General features: G+C 40.1%; 1 pseudogene; it reads left to right on the top strand.

The window, feature by feature from the left end:
- The first annotated feature begins 3,941 nt into the window (after positions 1-3,941).
- Positions 3,942-5,436, top strand: LOC150055707 (glycylpeptide N-tetradecanoyltransferase 1 pseudogene; annotated as a pseudogene).
- Positions 5,437-6,374: the final 938 nt, after the last annotated feature.

Below are 6,374 nucleotides of genomic sequence, written 5' to 3'. Positions count from 1 at the left end.
CTCTAACCTCTAGCAGCAGAAACTTCTTTTAGACAGCTAACCCTAGATCCTTCTTGTGAGAGAAAATAACATGTCAGAGAAGAAACATGTTGTTTCCCAACCTGAAGTGATTCTGCATCTTTTGTTAAAATTTTTATTGTGAAAGTGACATGGACTAGGGTTATAGTAACATCAAGTCAGGGAATGAGTATGTTGTTTTGAACAGTGTCACCCCTTCCCTGTCTTTCTCCCAGCTTTTTCTTTCCCGTTGCCCACTCTGACAAGTATTTTCAACATACTTGTCTGTTTAGCCAATTATCACTGCTGCATTTGTGTATTTCTTCACCCTTCATTCCTCCATTTCAGTGTTCCCACATTTGTAAGGTACACTTACAAAAAGGGTACAGAAAACAGGGCCAGGAGTTTGTTCTAGTGGTAGAGTGCTTGCCTAGCATGAATGCAAACCTGGGTTTGATTCCTCAGTACCACATACTAGAAAAGCCAGAAGTGGTCTCCTCTGTGACAAAGTCTGGAGGGATGTATAATTTATCATGTCCAAGTGTATTTTTTTTCTTTTTGTCTTTTACAACCCAGTATGTTTACTTGCAAGTTGATATGCAGATCCTAATTACAACAAATGTAGGAAACCATGTAACCTATGCTTATTTGTGTCTGGCTTAATTCACTTAATATGATTTTTTCCCAAGTCTTTCTATTTTTCCTAACAAATGGTATGAATTCTACATTCTTCTTCATGTGTAAGTACTGCTGGAGATTACACCCAGAACCTCGCTCAGCCAGTTACTCTCTTAGCCCCCAATTTGTATTCATTGCTACCTATTGTTTTCACTTTCACTGAGGTTAAAATGTAAATGTACCTAAGCATGGGATGCTATTCTTCTAGGTTTCTCTGGAGACCTGGGTATATTCTTATTCTCTGTTTTGCATTCCAAAAACTAAAACTAAGGAAACAAAACAAAACAGAAAAAGCCATAAAACAAAACAACAACAACAACAAAACCATTATCCTTTCAGAGCATATAACCTAAATTTTAAAAAGTTAGTCTATAATCCACTCCTACTACATCCTTCCTTGTTATATAGTTTGAGCATAGAATAACTTCCACAGGCTTATGTATTGTATGGACTGATGGTACTATTTTAAGAGGCTGTGGGATCTTCAGATGGTGGGTCATAGAGATATTAAGAGAGAAAAAAGAATTAACTGAGGGCTAGCCCTTAGGAATAGCATGTCCTTGTTCCTTTCCCACCTCTCTGCCTCCCTCCTTCCTCCTTCCCTTTCTTTGTCTATCTCTTCTTCCCTCCCCTCTTCTTCCTATCAACTAGGATGTGATGCCCACACATTCCTGACAGTATGAAGCACTATCTCAGAAACATGGTTTCAAGTGACCATGGATTGAACCCTCTGAAACTGTGACCTAATGTAATCTTTCCTACTTGAAATCATTTCCCTTACTTATTTTGTGGTAGCAATGAGATACAAAACTAATCATGCATGCCTTTCTTTCTACATCCAAGCTGCCAGGTGCCCAATTAACTCGCTGTCTTCACTTTCCCATCCTCACTCATTCAACAACACACGGGGCCCATCTCTATCGCCAAAGCACCAGCAGTCATCAGGTTCACAGTTTTCCTGATAATTCTAATGAAAGTATGCTGTTTCCTCTCCCTGCAAGATTTCACATCCTTGTTATCCTGTCTTTGGAATTTTCACTTTCCTTTCCATGATGATAATATCCTATGCTCCTCTACCTTTCAATGGTTCAATGAGGCCCCTTACCCAAGCTTTGAAAGGGGGGCATTTGAATTTCTGCAGAGGACTCTTTCATCTTGTGTTTATTTTTTGCTTTGTTTCTCTGTCTCACACAACATATGACCTTAGGAATATTATCCATATTCATGAGATTAATGAACACCAATCACATTTTATCTCTATGCTACAGTCCTAAGTATCTAATGGTTTCCAACCTAGTTATGCCTTCTCAGCCATATTTTTCTTATCTATAAAATGGGAATAAAGATTATATCTCATCCATAGGTCACTGTAAAGTATCTGTAAGATAATATAAACATTTTAGTGCAGTTGTAGAAAAAAGGAAGTGCTAAAGTATTATGTATTTCCAATCTCTGTTATTCTTAAAATAATTTAAGCCACAAAATGTTTTGTAATTAGAAGGAAATATATCTTCCAAGAGTACAGTTAATAATGATAAACAATGGATTATATACAGAAGCCTAATGTCACGTAAGGAGATAGTGGTTACAATAACACATCAACCTGAAATTGTCAATGGCTTAACCAAATACAATCACATATTGCCCTAGCTAATGTAATAGGTGGTGGCACTTTCTTTTTATTCAGGGTCATGGTCTGAAACAAATCTGGCATTCCTACAGTTTAATTTCCCAATTTTTAAAGAATCTATCTTCTTTTGCAAATATATAGTCTTTGCAGAACTTACACCTCAATGCTCTGATATCTGAAACATTTTTATTGACTTCCTACTAAGCCTGAATGTTATACATATATATTTTTTCTTGTTGGTGTTGTTAAAGCTCCTCTAGTAACAACTATATATTTTACAGTCACAGAACTACTTAAGAGATAAATGTCAAATTTTCAGTAGGTAACCACAGTGACCAGTAAACTCATGGAATACATTTTACCACGCATTAATTAGCTACAGGTGAGAATCTCAGCATTAGTTCTAAAGATATGATTAACAAATCACTGGGACTTCAGTGATACTACTGTAAGGCAGCACAGTTTGTGTATGGAAATGAAGGGAGGGGTGGCAGAGGAACACTGAAGAAGTTCCTTTGAACTCTCTGAATTGTTAGCTTAACATCTTATCAAAGGCATTCAGGACTATCACAAAATCAGCAGAACAAAAAGCATGTGTGTATTTAGAAATGTCCTAGCTAAACATTTATCTGTTTATGAGTGAAAGAATGATGAGGAAGCTACAAAAAACATAGCACAGCAAATATCCTTTAAGACGTCTGTGGGAGGCAGTCTTAAAATGGCACCAGAGATGTCATGTGCTGACACTTAGAGCCTTTTGCAATCCCTTTTGACTACAGGGCCAGACTCAATGACTTTCTCCTAAACAGAATATGACAGACATTATGAAAATTAGTTTACCTTAAATGATTATGCCAACTCACTATTTCTTTCTTTTTCCTCTCTGATCCTCTCCCTTTTCTTTCTCCCTCTTCCTCTCTCCTTCTAGATGACATTCAGTAAAGAGAGGCACAGATAGCAAAGAGTGATACCTTCAATTAGTAAGGATCTGAAGTCTGCCCATAGCTGTGTGAATAAACTTGGAGACATATTCTCTTCCAACCTTGATATAACTTCAGTCCCTCACCAGTAACATTATTACACACTTGTGAGAGAGCCTGAGGGAGACAGAATTTAGGTGAGCTGAGTCCAGATTCCTAACTCTCAGATATTGTGAAATTACAATTAAATATATATTGCTCTAAGACTCCATATTTGTATATATTCTCATATGCACCCGGAGATAAACAACACCATATCTGATTGGCAGTTAGCACACACACTCTTTCAAAGGCTGTACCTCCCTTATGAAAACAAAGTGGGGGAGGTGGAGAAAGATCTAACAGAATCCCTTCTTGTTTTTCCTTTTGGCTGGGCTCAGTTCCTGTCCAGAAGAACTGGGATTGCTAGATCAGAAACATTCTTCTCTCCTATTCTGTTCTTTTAACTTTCAGAAGAACATGGAGGTTGAAAATAGGCTCTTGTTCTTAAAAGATGAGCTCTCTACCCCTTGTGCTGTATCCTCAGCCTACATTTTTTTAATATTGGAATTAATCCTGGCTGCCTCTTCCTCTTTGACATGATAATACATTTGGCATTTGTTAGTCTAGTAGATTATCATTTTGATTAGCTTTTAAAAATTCTTGGGCAACTCAAGATGGCAGATGAAAGTGAGATAGCAGTGAAGACGCCGGCACCTTCGCTGCCGCAGGGGATGGAGGGGAATGGAAAGGACCATGGACACTACAGCGATTCCGAGAACGAGGAGGAAAACAGCTGCAACTCGGAAGTTTGAGTCCAGCCAATGACACTGGAGCCAAAAAGAAGAAAGGAAAAGGCAGTGAGACAGATTCAACCCAGGATCCGCCTATAAAGATGAACTCTTTACCAGCAGAGAGAGAATCCAGGAAATACAAAAGGCTATGGAGCTCTTCTCAGTGGGCCAGGGACCTTCCAAAACTATGGAGGAGGCTAGCAAGCGGAGCTACCAGTTCTGGGATACACAGTCTGTCCCTAAACTCGGTGAAGTGGTGAATACTCATGGTCCCATGGAGCTTGATAAAGACAACATCCGCCAAGAGACCTACACCCTACCCCAGGGCTTCACCTGGGATGCCTTGGACCTAGGAAATCGTGGTGAGCTGACGGAGAGCGTGTGTACACCCTTCTGAACTATGTGGAAGATGATGACAATATGTTCTGATTTGATTATTCCCCAGTTTCTTTTGTGGGCTCTCCGGCCTCCAGGTGGCTCCCCCAGTGGCACTGTGGGGTTCGAGCCGTCTCAAGTCGGAAACTAGTTGGGTTCATTAGTGCCATCCCACCAAATATCCACATCTATGGCACAGAGAAGAAGAGGTGGAGATCAACTTTCTGTGTGTCCACAAGAAGTTTCGCTCCAAAGAGGGTGGCTCCAGTGCTGATTCTAGAGATAGCCCGAAGGGTCCACCCTGAGGGCATTTTCCAGGCTGTTTACACTGCCGGAGTGGTGTTGCCAAAGCCTGTTGGCACCTTGCAGGTACTGGCATCGATCCCTAAACCCACGGAAGCTGATAGAAGTGACATTCTCCCACCTGAGCAGAAACATGACCATGCAGCTCACTATGAAGCCCTACCGACTGCCAGATACAACTAAGACAACTGGGCTGCGACCAATGGGGAAAGGAAAAAAAAAAAAAAAAAAAAAGACATTCCAGTAGTGCACCAGCTGCTCACCAGGTACTTGAAGCAGTTTCACCTCACACCAGTTATGAGCCAGGAGGAGGTGGAGCACTAGTTCTACCCCCAGGAGAACATCATTGACACTTTTGTGGTAGAGAATGCAAACGGAGAGGTGAAGATTTCCTGAGCTTTTATACACTTCCCTCTCCACCATCATGAACCATCCAACCCACAAGACTCTAAAAGCTGCTTTCTCTTTCTACAACGTTCCTATCCAGACCCTTCTTCTAGACCTCATGAGTGACGCCCTTGTTCTCGCCAAAATGAAAGGGTTTGATGTGTTTAATGCAGTGGAGCTCATGGAGAACAAAATGTTCCTGGAGAAGCTCCAGATCAGCAAAGGGGATGGCAACCTGAACCTACAGTATTACCTGTACAATTGGAAGTGTCCCAGCATGGGGGCCGAGAAGGTTAGACTGGCATTACAGTAACCAGTGAGATTCTGGAGAAAGCCACTGGATATTCCAACCAGGATATGGAACCCCACCACTTGTTGGTCCAACTTTCACACACGTGAGAGTCCCTGGCCAAGGGAACAGAACTAAACCAGCTTTACCAAACAGCCAGCAAACTTTGACAACTGTCTTGCAATGGTGTCGGCTGCGTGATATCACCTCTTGCCATGTCTCTGGTTCTCCTTGTTTTCTAATTAATCACATCCTCCTCATGCAGCTGTGTTTAAGGGACTGTAACTGCTGTAAACTAGCTTGTGATTGTCATATTATTGGAGTTAATGGGTGAAAAATAAAAGTATATATATATATATAATTCTTTTTACTTGGATACTATGTAAGTAAAATTCACATAGATCACGAACTCATAGAGAGTTTAGAAAATTCAGATAGGTAAAAAAAAAAAAGTCACATAGACTGAACCCCAAAATCAACCATTAACATGCTGGTGTATACTCTGTTTTTCTAAGAATCTTGTATATCTTAACCTAATCTTCACAAGAGTCTTCTAAATTGCCCTTCTGTTATATCTGACTACATTGAAAACAAATATACATTCTTTCCTCATTGAGCACTCAGTTATAATTTTTAATACATCACTAAACATATCTCCCTTCTCACAGTTTACAAAATGCTTGTAATGACACACTTTGTTTCAGAAATAGGTTTGGGTAAATGAAGAAAGAATATTAGAAAATGTGGCATATTTTTAATAACTGCCTTAAAACATACACGCACACATTCCTTTCATCTCAACACGAAGTCTGTCCAGAAGTCAGCATTTATTGGAGGCTCCCTGTGCATCAGCTGGGTCTATGGGGGTCTATGTTAATGTGCCATTCTGTATGATCAGGATGAAAGAGGACATTCCAAGGTATCTTCCCATTTGTTCTTCAACACCTTAAGTTCCATCCCTT

Source organism: Megascapheus bottae, chromosome 13, assembly GCF_031878675.1.
Source record: "Megascapheus bottae isolate mThoBot1 chromosome 13, mThoBot2.hap1, whole genome shotgun sequence".
Classification (NCBI taxonomy): Eukaryota; Metazoa; Chordata; class Mammalia; order Rodentia; family Geomyidae; genus Megascapheus; species Megascapheus bottae.
This window is presented reverse-complemented; position numbering and strand designations above follow the sequence as displayed.